Genomic DNA, 14,788 nt, shown 5'->3' with positions numbered 1-14,788 from the left:
GGTCTGCCATGCAGTCTCATCTGGAGGCTTAACAAGGGAACAATCTGCTTCCAAAGTCAACGGGGTAGAGTTTAGTTCCTTACATTTTTGCATTGAGGGCCTCAGGTCCTCATGGGCTATTAGCCTTGGGCCATTCTTTGCCACGTGATCCTCTCCATAGGAAAGATCACAATATGACAGTGAGCTTCCCTCGGAGCAAGCACACAAGAGAACAAGAGTAAGCATGGAAGGTGGAAGCCACAGCTTTTTATGATCTAATATCAGAAGAGACATGGCATTACTTGTACACTAGGTTCGGTCCATACTCAAGGAGAAAGAGTCTCACAAGGGTATGAATACCATGGGTGGGGTCGAGGAGATCATTGTGGGCCATCTTAGGGATGCCTACTGCATTTCTTCCCACGTCTTGTCAAAATGTTCTCCTGACATTTTATAACCTATGAACTAAACTATAATATTAAACACCAACAATATTCCCAATATGTGATAGGAAGGAGAGTGATAGGAAAAGACAGAAACGATTTTCTATGGAATAGCATGATGTGATTATAGCATTTAGGAGTCTATGGATTGTGTTGCTTTGGTAACTGTGGTCAGTAGAAGAAACAAATCTAAATGCAGAATAATTGTCTATTTTAGTGTAATGAATCACTTCTCCATATGAAAAGTATAATATAATCAACCTGCCATGAGATGCTGCACCAGCTGTATATCTACCCAGAAGGAAATGCTCTCACTCTTGTCTTTGTTCATCTGTATGACCTATGTCTTTTTTTCCCTTGGCTGCCTTTAAGATTGTCTCTGTGCCATTTATTTGGAGCAATTTGATTATGATGTGTTTTTGCCTGGTTTTCTTTATGCTTGGAGTGTGTTTGGGGAGTTCTTGTTTTTGCGGGGGAAGGTGTTATTGAGTACTTTCAGGGTTTTTTGTTGTTGTTTTCTCTCTCTTTTTTTTTTTTTTTTTTTTTTTATTTGTTTATCCCCTGGAGAAGTTGGCCCATTATTTCTTCAAATATTTTTTCTCCTTATCTCCTTGGTCAAGGACTCCAGTTACATGTATATCAGGCCTCTTGAAATTCTGTGGTTCATTTGCTTTGTTTTTGGTAGGGTTTTTGTTGTTATTGTTGCATGTTTATTTTGCTCTGTTTTGGTTTTACACCTCATTTCTCTGCGTGTTTAACTTTAAAACAGTCTCTATTGCTGTGTCTTCATTTCACTAATCTTCCGTTCAATGTCTAATTTGTCATGAATCCTATCCAATGTCCTTTTCATCTCACATATTGCTGTTTTCATCTAAGTTTGATTTGCATCTTTTTTTATATCTATCATATTTCTACTTAACTTTTTTAAACATCTGAAATACAGTTATAGTAACTGTTTGAATATCCTTATCTGATAGTCCCAACTTCTGTGTCAATTTGTGATAAGTTTTAATGGATTTTTATCCTCATTTGGGTCTTATTTTCCTATTTTTTGCATGCCTTTTTCATTTGGTTGTTGAATTTTACATTGTCAGGTGCTGGTTATTTTTTATGTTCCTATAAATATTCTTGGGGTTTGTTCTGGGATACAGTTAAGTTATTTGGAAATAGTTTGATCTGTTTCCTACTTACTTTCAACATTTGTTAAACAAGACAAGAGTAGGCTGACTCTAGAGGCACCTGGGTGGCTCAGTGGTTGAGCGTCTGCCTTTGGCTCAGGTCATGATCCCGGGGTCCTGGAATCGAGTCCCCATCAGGCTCCCCACAGAGAGAGGAGGGGAGATTCTGCCTATGTCTCTGCCTCTCTGTCACTCATGAATAAATAAATAAAATCTTTTTTTTTTTTTAGAAAAAGAGTAGGCTGAGTCTAGAGCTAATTATTCACCAATACTGAGTAGGACCCTCTGTTTACTCTACCTGATGTCCTGTAAATCATGAGGTTATCTGGTCTGCCCAGTAAGGACAGGTACTGCTGTCGGCCCTCTGTAAGTGCTGGCACTATAACCTCTAATCATTTCAAGTCATATCCTTTCCCAGGTCTGGTAGCTTTGTCACATGTATAAGCTCACCAGATCTCAGCTGAATACTCAAGGGGCAGCTTCCGCAGCTCTTTGGTATTCTGTGTCTGTGCGGAAATCTCTGCCAGTCCTCTGTACTGTGAACTCTTTCTCTCTGGGTGTCCTCAAACAGTCAACTTTGCCCCTTCAATTCAGTGTCCTCTTCCTATACTGTTGCCTGGAAACTCTGTCAACATGGTAAGCTCGAGCAATGGTAGGGCACTCTTGGTTTGTTTCCCAGTACTTGGGGAAGACTGTCCTAATAGCCCACGTCTTGAAAACCATAGTTTCATATATTCTGTCCATTTCTCTATTGCTTCAGATAGGAGGGTAATTCTGGTCCCTGCTACTCCATTTGCTCAGAAGTAGAAGTGCCCTTCAGACTACAACCTTCTAGAGCAATGGATTTCTTGCTCATTTCTCCCTAAGTTCGTATAGCTAAGAAGGAAGGCAATTCCAGGTAAACAGATTCTATTAGTTATATTTCTTTCTCTTTCGTGAGTAGAAGGATTCCTTTTTCCAGGCAAGCGACAAGTGAGCATGAGTGAATGTTGCCTTGTTATTGCTTCCAACATCTTTCTTCAGAACCCCTGTTTCTCACAGTAAGAAGTACATGTACCCACTCTGCACTGGGATCAATCAGAATCACCATTAGAGGGGCCACTGTAACCAATTTCACAGGCTTAAAATCTTTTCTAAACTCTTCCATGGTTGATCACATTAGGTCTTCTTGCTTCAAGTCTCTAAGTTAACAAATTGAAAGTAAATCTATGGGCTTCTTTTTTTTAAAGATTTTATTCATTTATTCATGAGAGACACAGACAGAGGCAGAGACATAGGCAGAGAGAGAAGCAGGCTCCCTGTGAGGAGCCCAATGTGGGACTCGACATCATGACCTGAGCCGAAGGCAGAGACTCAACCACTGAGCCATCCAGGCACCCCTCAAAGTTAATCTATGTTGGTGACTTGATGGATTAATGTAGAATTGCCATTTAATAAGTGAACCTTCTGTGGAGTCTTACCTAACAAAAGCAGCAAACTCTGAGTAGAAAATTTCAGGTACTACAGCAGACTATTTGGCTCTATTAGGATATAGATCTAGTAGGATGGAGATATTTTGTAGTTCCATGGGCTAGAACCACCTGTGGCATCTTCCCAATTTGGAGTTTATCAAATTCAGCCTCTTTATTATCAATTTCTGCCTTTCTGATTCTAAAATATAACATATAATACATTATTTAATTTATTAATTAGCTGCTACTTATTCAGACTCTAGTACAGAAATTCATTTTACTTGTCCTGTGAACTGTGAATGTGGGTACAATGTGATACAATATGAATTTTTAGAATTCCAGGAGCATATAAATATTACGGAATGAACCAATCTATCAACCTAAGTTTACTTTGAGAATTTTCTGATATTTATGAATTTTTATCCATAAATGTCCAATACTCTATGAAGAGAATTAGTAGAATTCAAAGTAGTTTTCCTTTTACCCTTGAACCAGAGAAAATTATTCACATGCTTAAATAATCAAATCAAATTTTAATAATTTTTGATGACCATATGGCTTTGCTTCAAATTATAGATATAAACAAAATACTTATAAATTATAACACAGAAAAAAAAATTATAACACAGAAAATGAGAACTGTGTCAGTGATTTCTTTACAAGGCTGAATGATGCGTTAAGAGGTCATCCAAGGTTTCTAGTGGTCTTTAAGCACTAATAACCTATTGTAACAGTAAACATTGCTTCTAACAAAACAAAATCCTAACAAAACACTTAAGATTAATTCTAACGAAAATCTAGTGCTGGGTTAGAAGTCCTAGAAGTACACACAGATCCAAGAAAACTTTATATATATAAAAAATATTCTCCTCTAATTCAGAAAATTAAATTAGTAATCATAAAAATTACAATTTATGACTGTGTGGCTCAATCAGTGGAGTGTGTCTGCCTTTGGCTCAGGTCATGATCCCAGGGTGCTAGGATTGAGCCCCATTGTCAGGCTCCTTGACTGGCAGGGAACCTGCTTCTCCCTTTTCCTGCCTCTCTCCCTGCTTGTGCTTCTCTTTCTCTCTCCCTCAAATAAATAAAAAATATTTTTTAAAAATTATAATTTATTGAGAAAGTCTTAATTCTATCTAGATGATTCTCCTCATTATTTAATCAGCTTGTGTCCCCTGGCATGACCTTACTGCAGTGAAAATGGGAGAAGCTTTGTCTCCTGAGTCATGCATCTGTGCCCACTTGTGCACAGAATGTTTTACCACCATGAGCTACTCCTCACTTTGCTCTCAGTCACCACCTCAAGCTTCTGAACTATGATCGCTCAAAAAACTCTTGTTTCCATCACAGTGGCCTTAGCAGAGAGGCAAACCTAAGTCATGCCACATTTATTTATAGCTCAATTTCACCATTATTCGTCATTCCACTTTCCAAGGCTATAAAAGTAATAAAATCTCACAAAGTTTTGGAGACACAGAGAGGCTTTAAAATGCAGTAATACAGATGAGTTAAAAATTGAGAATTTGACATTTTTGTCCCTAGTCCCTTGTACATCCCTGAGAGGAATGTTTCACTGGCTCTTTTTCTCTGGAAGTATCAACATTCTGCCAAGTTCACCCATCTCTTCTTTCACCCTCCATTTTTTCCATGGTTCCCCCCCCCCTTTTTTTTACTCTCTGACCCCCAAATTCATGGCCATTTATTATTAAAAGTAGTTTAGCTATCATTATCTTGCATAGTCTTCTTAGAAGTCCATGCCCTTGGGGCAGATGGAGCTTCTCCTTTTCACTCCCTCCAAACAATTATCCCAACTACCATCTAGTAACTTTCTACCCCAGAGGGACTTCAGTGCGGATGGGAACAATCCTTCACAGTTTAATGACTACCTCACACTTGAGTGGCCTTCATCCCCATCCTATTTCAGCAACCCACTCAAAACCACAGCTTGTCATCATCCCTCAATCTCTGACAATGAATTTTTAAAGTCTTCTATGATAATCATTAGCTGGCAGCACAATACTATTTGAAGGACAGAATAAGTTTAAATTTTATCAAAAGTGAAAGGATTGTGATAGAGGCCCAGGGAGAACCAGTGCTTTTAGCAATGATCTTTCAAAAAACTATCAATGAGGAAAAGGTTCCAACCAAGCAGTGGATTCCCTTGTTCTCTTTCTAAAACAAGTATAGTATTATAATGAACCCTTGATCTACCAGCTTTTGAAAGACAAATGCAATGTTTGTAAGATTTTTATTTGTTTACTATGGGTCTCAGCATTTACCTACAGGAAAGGAAGGGTGAACAGCTGTTTCTTTGGCCTTTCCCTAGAGTCAGGCATGCCTGAAGGTTTGACCTTTCATCTTGCAGCAGCAACTCAGGAATGGTTATAAATTACCTATGACGGATACAAGATGAATGAAAGTCCTGTGTACTGGACCAAGCACTTGAAACTCATTGTCAAGTCTGTTTAATGAGTGATTGGGAACTAGTGAAATGGAGCTGCCCTGCAGTGTGGAGGTTATCCTCATAAACCCAAGGAGATTAGACTAAACATTTATATGCATACAATTCAATATAAAAGCTGAAAGGACCTCAGAGCTGAGGGCTTCCCTGATCTGAAGTAGTTTCCAGCCAACTTTGTTCCTTGTGACTACACACACCCAGTGTGCAGAATGATTGGAACATTCAAAGCTGTGCCTAGGGATCATGAGACCACTGCTATGTTGTTGGTACATGTGCCATCATGCTTATCCTGCAAACTTTCTCAAAGATAACCAATCTTAGGGCTTGATGTAGCCTACTGTGAATCTTGAGTTTGACTGTCCAACTGAAGTTAAGACGACAATTCCTGGTAAAGCAGAATGGGTGTCACACATACATTATTTAATCCTCACAATACTCCAGTGCAATTAGAAATAATCATCGTTTCCATTTTGCAGATGAGAAAATATAGAATTTAAGTAAAACAGGTCAAGGTCATACAGCTTATGATTGAAATAAACTATTTCTCATTTCTTACATATTTTCAAAACTGATTTCTCTCTAATAAGCATATATTTTCAGCATCTTAAGAACAGGAAATATTTACTTAATACTTTTGTCTATAAATAGTCCCTCTTAGCAGGAGCTCTGTGACTTATAATTTATTGCTAGAATATCTGTATGATTTTTAAATAAAATTTAGTATAAATATTATATTTTATGATTACTAGAGATTTTTTGTCTGCCTATTTTTTATATTACATATATGTTGTACATGACATATAATTTGCCATTACATATTTTTTTCACTTAAAATTTTGGGGAGACAAAAGTTAACTTTTGAGTAAGTGTTGACATTCTTTCCCCTTTTCCTTGCCCTCTAGAGTAAATTTGGACTTATCTGCTCATCTTCCCTACTCCTCCTCCAATTTCTATAAATTGTTTTATCCTTGTCAGCTTTATCCCTGGGTTTTTATGATGCAAAATTAATATAATGGGGAAAGAGAGAAATGGGATTTGAGAATCCAAGACAGGGGACTTATATAAGAAAGGGTTGAGATTTGTTTCAAAGAGGAAAAACAGGGGGAGAACCTATGAGGGCCTCAAGAGGAAGGATCTTTGGGAAGGCTGAGAAATTGGACCTGGGGAAATGGTGAGAGATGAAAAAAATGGAAAGAAAGTAATTTTTTAAAGTTTTTTTCCTATGCATTTTATTCTGTATTTCTGTGTTTCAAAATATTTAAATTGCTTTAATTTAATTTTGTTTACTGGATTGTGTTTCTATCTTTGAAAGTAACTCCAGATACTAGAGCATAAAGCAACACAATTTATGTTTCAAATACTTTCTTAGTACAAATGTGTCTGATTGATTTCATTAGAGCTATTTCTAGTTTCTCATTATATATACATGTGTTATGGCTACCTTGGCATGTTAATCTTTACCTTATTTCAATTATTATCTTCCTAGAAGAGTTACTGGGTCATTACGTTGAATATTCATATTTAAGACTTTGATCCATAATGTAAAAAAAGTTTTATAGACTTTCTCTCTAGACTTTTTCTGTTCCTATCATGGTAAATAGTCTACAGTATGGGCTCAGTGATTCACAAATGAGAACTTAAATCTTCATCTCCTATTAGGTATCTTCTTTGAACTTTGGAAAGATATCTCTGCCTAATGGACATCCTCCCCTGAATGTCCGCATTATATGTCAAAATAAAAATTTCAACTGTAGGTATTTACCCTGAGTTCTTCCCTGAATTTACTATTTGAGATAATGTCATACTTTTTTAAGATTTAGAAGCTTGGAAATCATCATTCACTATGCCCTCTTTCCCTCTCACTCATTTCTCATCAGATGTTAAGCTGATTTCCCCCTAAATATCTCTTTGCTATGACCACGCTGTTTCAGGTCCCTATCATTTTGTGTGAGGCCTCTCTACCTACAGCCTTGCCCTTCCTTAGTACATTGTCACTGTGGCCAAGGCTGAGCATTTAGCACTCCTGTTTAGAGCCCTTCAGTGTCTTCCCATCTTCTTTAGTGGCACTCCCCAATATGTGTGCAGAGAGTAGGTTACAGGAGTGCCAGAGCTGCAGGAGGCACCAATGGCCATCCTTGGATGTCAACAGTCCTGACAGTGTGGACAAGTGTGGTAAACATATATTACCCTTTCTCTGTGGGCCCTGATGTGAAAACATTTGAGCAACTCTGACAAGAAGATAACACTTCATTATAGCGTTTAAAGCCTGTTCCTACATGGACCCCACACACACTCCCTCATCTCACATCACTTCCCCAATGGTCACCAGCCTTTGCCACACTTTGAGAATCAATAATCTCCCAACTCCTATTTCATTAAACTATGGATTAATGTCTTTTCAAGTCTGGTCTGTAAATAACATGCATCAGAATCATGTAGGGCTTGTTTAAAACAACATCAACAACAACAACCAACTGATTTCTGGGGGTCCTACTCAGGATTATAACATTTGGACTTGGAACCCATAAAAATTCACCATTAAATCATGCCTCATGTGTTTATTTTACACATTAAATTGTGTAAAACTTTACACAAGACCTCACTAATATAGTTTACAAAACATGGTTAATATATTCCATAAAATAGCAAAACCATAAATAGAGTCAAATAAGAAAATTCAGTGAAATATTTGCAAGACAAAGAACATGAAAACTACCCTTCATTTAAAAATGAAGATATATTGATGGTAGGGACTATAACTGACCCGAAGAACTAATGAGATCTATCTTTATGACAATCTGTGCTCTAAGCAGTTCCAATATTAGAGTAAAAAAATGCCTCTTAGGGTAAAGGAAAATGCCTTAGAGAAACATGCCTGGTAGCATACATGGTCAGGATGATTATTTGGAATTTTTTTAAGCCTATTTATTCCCCAAGTTATGGTTCTTTGAAATTTCTATCATCATTCTCACAACAAATTTCCCTTCAAGGATATACAGCATGTTGATATTTGAACTTATACTTGTAGCGCATGCACTGGTGATGAATGATGCGGAGAACAAAGGCAAAAGAAATGTAGAAAAAATTAAATGTCCTTACAACTTACAGCCCATCAACAAGTAGCCTCAACTCCCCTGCGGGGAGCCTGATGCAGAACTTGATCCCAGGACTCTGGGATCACGCCCTGAACTAAAGGCAGACGCTCAACCACTGAGTCACCCAGGCGTCCCTTGTCCTCCTGTTTTTATAGAGCTACCTTTCTTGCATTAAGGATGGCTCAGGAATTCTTTCTTGACTGTATGCTCTCAGATCCCAACATTTCACATCAATAAATACACAATAAATAATTTTAATTTAATACTTTTCTTTTTCATGACTTAAGCAGTAGCTCATTATTCATAGGTGGAACCAATTTACAGGCTTTATTGATCATCTTCCCCTTGCATCTCCCTCTCTTGATTATGTTTTCTGAAATACAACTGCTAATTATATTTACATTGATGTTTTCCTTCATAAAACCAAAAGTCTGAAGGCAGAACTCTCTAACCATATCTATATAAATGCTATATAATTCTGGGGGACCAAATGTTTTAAATGGTCCAATGCTTAAAAAGTCTTGTGACTACTGGAATCAGTGTTTTTCAAATTCTGAATGTGTGATATGGCTATATTGAAAAGTTCATTGAACAAAAAAAGATTTTATTATTTTTTTTTATTTTAAAGATTTTATTTATTTATTCATGAGACACAGAGAGAGAGAGAGAGAGGCAGAGACACAGGCAGAGGGAGAAGCAGGCTCCTGCGGGGAGCCAGATGTGGGACTCGATCCCAGGCCTCCAGAATCACGCCCGGGGCTGAAGGCAGCGCTAAACCGCTGAGCCACCCAGGCTGCCCCAAAAAAAGATTTTAGATATTTGAATGAACTATTTGGTGAATGGTTTTACTTTTTCCTCCCTAAGTCTTAGATTTCTAGGCAAAATGAGAATAATTTCCTTTATTACAAGCTTCGTATTAAATGAGAAAATTATGTAAACTACTCTTTACAATGCCCAACATAGAGAAGACAGGTAACAAACTTTAGTTGTATTTGACATCCAAGGAAAGTATGAGTCATGGATTCCCCTAATTTAAAAATAAATAAGATCCTGGAGATTAGATCCAAACACAAGGAATAGGAGTATAAAAGAGTCTGGCTTATTGGGTTGCTTCTGCTTTTGACACTGAGTCCCTCTTTATGAACACATTTGCATCTCTTCTTGCTCCTCCAAGCCTAGAGAAAGAGCAACTTTGCCTTAGTTCAAGGGTTTGGTTCAAAACTTCAAGGAGCTCCAACAGCTAGTCAGCTAGCTGCTGCAGCGAAGCAGAAAATTAAATAGCACACATATCCTGTTTTCAGTGCTCCATAGAGGGCTGCATAAAGGGAGTCAGGAGGAAAAATAAATTAGATATAATGATGTTAGTTAGGAGAAGAAAATTTCTATTTATTTCTATAATTGTTTATGGAGAGAAATATATCTTTAATTATTTTATGATTAGCTTAGGAGAAAATGTAGAGTCAGTAATATAACAGGCAGATTGAAGAAACTTAAGTCTTTAGTCCAGAAAGTATTAATTAAACATGGAGCCCATTACACTGAGGTGGCCCAAATGCCTTAGCAAGCCTGCATCAACAAACCAAGACCTATACCTGTAGCGAGTCAAGGTGAAGAAATCAAAACCTAAGGACAACCAAATCACAAACAGCGGATAAGGCTTCCCTAAATAAAGGCAACAGCTGAAGCATTGGCCAATCAAATAATTGTCTTACTTTGCTTCCACCTGTTCTCTGTAGCAGCCCTTCCCTAGCTCCTATCAGGGTGCTCCCAGCCATTTCTCATTTGGCACTACCTGATTTGAATAGGGTTTTTTTGTTTGTTTGTTTATTTTGCTCAAATACACTTAAAATGTGTAATTTGCCTCAGTTTATATTTTAACAGTAGCTTCTTAGTGCGTTTGATGCAATTTTTAAGCATGGATACCTAAAATGTAAAGCTTTGCTGCTGCTGCTACTTCTTCTTCTTCTCCTCCTCCTGCTCCTCCTTCTCCTCCTCCTCCTCCTCCTCTTCCTCCTCCTCCTCCTCCCTCTTCTTCTTCTTTTTACCAACCCCTGGTAGAGGTTATGTGATATTGTGATATAAATCCTCCTCCACAGTTCCTGGTACATAGCTCCTAAAACTCTTGTAATTTCCTAAGAGCCATTGGAGCATAATTTTTTATAATATTTGGTCTTTTGTCCATATTTGCTGAAATAGTTGCTGAGTGATAAAGGTGAAAGAAGTGTTAATCATAGTGAGCCCTTTAAGCACAACAGCATTTGTTAAATAGTGGACTTTTGGAAAGCCTCAAATAGCCACAGGATGGGGGCTGGTTGTCTGGGGGACCAACCATGTAATTAGGTGGCTGGAACTTTCAGCCCCATCATCTGATCTCTGGGGAGGGGCAAAAAGCTGGAGGTTGAGTTAATCATCATAGTCAATGACTTAATCAATCATGGCTATGTAATGAAGCTTTGATTAAAAAACCCTAACTGAAGGGGTTTGGAGAGCTTCTGGGTTGGTGAATGCTTGGAGGTTCCTGACAAGGGCACAAAAACTCTGCACCCTTTTCCATCTTCCATGCCTTGTCCTATGCATCTCCTAACTGTTTCAGAGCTGTATCCTTTTTTAATAAGTCTGTAGTCTGGTAAGTAAACTGCTTTTTTTTTCTGAGTTCTGTAAACCACTCTAGCAAATTATCAAGTCTGAGAAAGTGGTTGTGGGAACCTCTAACTTATAGTCAGTCTGTCAGAAGCATGAGTGACAACCTGGGCTTGCAATTGGTATATGAAGTGGGGAAGGTAGGGGTGGGTGGTGTCATAGGTCAGAGCCCTTAACCTGTGGGGTTTGCACTGACTCCAGGTAAACAGTGTCAGAATTGAACTGAATTATAGGGCTCTCAGTTGGTATCCACAAAAAACTGGGAAAACCCACACATTTGGTAGCCAGAAGTATGAAGTATTGGGTGTGAGTGAGTAGAGGGAGAAACAGTTTTCCCTTTCAAGCTTCTAATGATAAATGAAATGAAGATCCAAGGGGCAGCCCCAGTGGCTCAGTGGTTTAGCGCCACCTTTGGCCCAGCTTGTGATCCTGGAGACTCAGGATCGAGTCCCACGTCAGGCTCCCTGCGTGGAGCCTGCTTCTCCCTCTGCCTGGGTCTCTGCCTCTCTCTGTCTCTCATGAGTGAATAAATAAAATCTTAAAAAAAAAAAAAGAAATGAAGATCAAGGGGCACCTGGGTGGCTCAGTCAGTTAAGCCTCTCCCTTTGGCTCAGGTCATGATCCCGGAGTTTTGGGATTGAGCCCCACGTTGGGCTCCCTGCACAGTACAGAGCCTACTTCTCCTTCTCCCTCTACCCTTCCCCATCTCCTTCCCCACTCAAGCTCTCTTGTGTGTTCTCTCTCTCAAATAAATAAATAAAATCTTGAAAAAAAATGAAGATGAAGAGAAATAGGAATTTCTAATATACAATCTGGATATGCTATTCCCTCGATTTGAGTTGAAATCATCACCAAAGTATAATTTTATTAGAACCAATGATTTCAAAGCAAGTTTGAGTATATTTCCTTTCAGAAAACATTTCTTCATATCACAATACTAGTTTGACCTTCTTGGACTAAATTTTCTCTCTACATCTGGAAAGAATGCCCAGATCAATGCACAAACATCTGGCAATATCTCGAAGTGTGATTATCTCTTGGATGATGTGTGAACAGCCCTTACACATCTGTCTGCTCCACTATAGTATGGATATGCCCAGAGAATACTGGTCTTTTCTATAGTCAATACCCTACTCATATTATCTGCTTAATAAATATTTGTTGAACTGTCATTGTCATTTAAATTTTCATTCATTTTATTATTCATTTTTAATATTCTTGGTTACTTAAATATATTTGTTTAGAAATATCTTCCTGGAACTTGGAAACAAGAGAAAAAATGGAGTAGACTATATTATTTGTTTCAAATATTTCTTGTCTTAATACATCCCTTGTCCAGTGACCTCAGGCTTAGCCATGTGACCTGCTTTGGACAATGAAATGTGAGCCAAAGTAATGTAAGTCACATATAAGCTAAAGATTTAAGAGCCTTTACGTGGTTCTTTTCCCTCTGCCATAAAAACACCATTTTCTGGAAAGGAACCGTCCCTTCCACTTGTGTCCCTGCATGAAGAAGACATAAAGCAGAGTTGCAGTCAAACTGTGCTATGGAAACACAATATAAACCTTTGTTGTTTTAAGCCACTCAAATGTTGAGTTTGTTTATTGTTGCAACATAATGTAGTGAAAGGTAGTTCATACTGGATGAGATTACTAAAAATACCCTTTACTTATAAAACTCTATGTTTCAATTATTTAAAAAAATCATGGGACTGTAAAATGTAGATCTCAAAGGAAACTTGGTAATTATATAATCTAATACCCTCATTTTACAAGTGGGAAAATTGGAGACCTTTGAGCTTAAGTGAAGCGTTTACGGACAGTGACTAATGATGAACCAGGGCTTGAATCTGAATGCCCTGACTTTATGTATTTAAAAATTGATGATGAATATAAATAATTGCTCTTCAACTATACTTAGAAGGAAAGATAGCTAAAATTACAGAAAGATAAAAAAAATCACAATAATTCATCTACTTATTGTTGCTAACTCACAGTTGGTTTTTTTCTAATAGTGATATTCAATTTGCGAAAAATTGTTTTCAGTCTCTTTCCTTGTGCTCAAAACTACAAATCTGAGACCAGCTGGACAGACCATTACTTGTTGAATAGAGTTGGTCTCTGCGTGAAGCAGATTGAACTGTCCTGAGATTGAACCATAAACGCAACCTCATTAGCCGCCTGCTCTCACTAATTTGCCTAAAGTAGACTTATTTTAAAGGGTCAAAGAATTTGAATTTAGAGAAAAGAATTATTCATTAGGAATTATCAGGACAATTATGTAAAGAGCCAAAAGACTACAGTGGGATTAATCTAGGTTACAGATGAGCAATTCCTGCCTCTACAGAAATTAGTCGTAAGAGTGAGATAGTAGTTGAAACTGTAAACATTTTTAATTTGGAAAAGTTTTAAAGGTGAAATAGATATTTAGTTATCTAGGAATCATTTAAAAAAAAAAAACCCTCCTGATTTGTTGTGTTTGCCAAAATTTCTGTGATGCAATTACTTCCACCATTGCAAGCTAGGGTGGTTTAATAACAGACATGTGAAATTCCTGAGTGTTTACCTTTAGGCTTTTGTGAGCTAGTATGAGGCTTAGAACCTGACAGACCTGAGTTTAAATCTTAATTTTATCACCTCATAACTGTGTTTTAAATATTTTACATAAGCTATCTTGGCCTTAGCTGTCTTAATTGGCTTCATAATAGCTACCGTGTAGGATCACTGTAAGAATAGCACATAATAAAACTGCTGACACCTCTCCTACTACTTTGCTCTATTTTGCTTAATGCACTCTAGCTATGTTAAACACCTTGCAATGTCTCAAACTCTATAGGCACATTCCTGCCTCGCATTCTTTGTACGTGCTATTTTCTTTGCCAAAATATTTTTCACCCAGATATCCTCACATCTCATCTGCTGTCTCTCACCTTTGCTTTTCTCCAAAGCATTATTGCCAGCTCACAATTACATATTGTGCTTATTTATTTGGTTTTTGTCTTTCTTACCCCATTAAAATATAAACTTTAAGACAGCAGGGATTATGGTCTCTTTGTTGACTACTGCAACCTCAGAGCATAGAACAGCATCAGCCATATGAACTTAGTCAACATTTGTGGAATAAATAAAGCGATTGAATAAAAAACTTTTAATATTTATTAATTATCCTATCTTGAGGCTAGAGACAACTAATCCTAACTTGATTTCCTCTGGATCCAAGAAACTTTATGTTGCAGCCAAAACCATTCAGCTCTACATAGTCATGCCCATTCCCACCACAGTGTCTTTTCTCATTCTGTGTCTCTTACTGTTATTATTGGCTTGAATTCCCTTGAATAAGGGAAAAGCTGGAGAATATATGACAACATACTTAACATACTGCTATAAAACTTTGGAATAGGGATCCCTGGGTGGCACAGCGGTTTGGCGCCTGCCTTTGGCCCAGGGCGTGATCCTGGAGACCCGGGATTGAATCCCACATCGGGCTCCGGGTGCATGGAGCCTGCTTCTCCCTCTGCCTGTGTCTCTGCCTCTCTCTCTC

The 14,788-nt window shown here is 37.9% G+C and overlaps 1 protein-coding gene and 1 long non-coding RNA gene across 5 annotated transcripts in view; one reads left to right on the top strand and one right to left on the bottom strand.

The window, feature by feature from the left end:
• Positions 1 to 14,788, top strand: part of LOC140635950 (uncharacterized) — a 46,972-nt gene that overhangs the window by 3,582 nt on the left and 28,602 nt on the right. The gene's annotated exons all lie outside the window — the stretch shown is intronic.
• Positions 1 to 14,788, bottom strand: part of CRB1 (crumbs cell polarity complex component 1) — a 213,444-nt gene that overhangs the window by 185,853 nt on the left and 12,803 nt on the right. The window lies entirely within an intron of this gene.

This window comes from Canis lupus, chromosome 6 (genome assembly GCF_048164855.1).
Source record: "Canis lupus baileyi chromosome 6, mCanLup2.hap1, whole genome shotgun sequence".
Lineage (NCBI taxonomy): Eukaryota > Metazoa > Chordata > Mammalia > Carnivora > Canidae > Canis > Canis lupus.
This window is presented reverse-complemented; position numbering and strand designations above follow the sequence as displayed.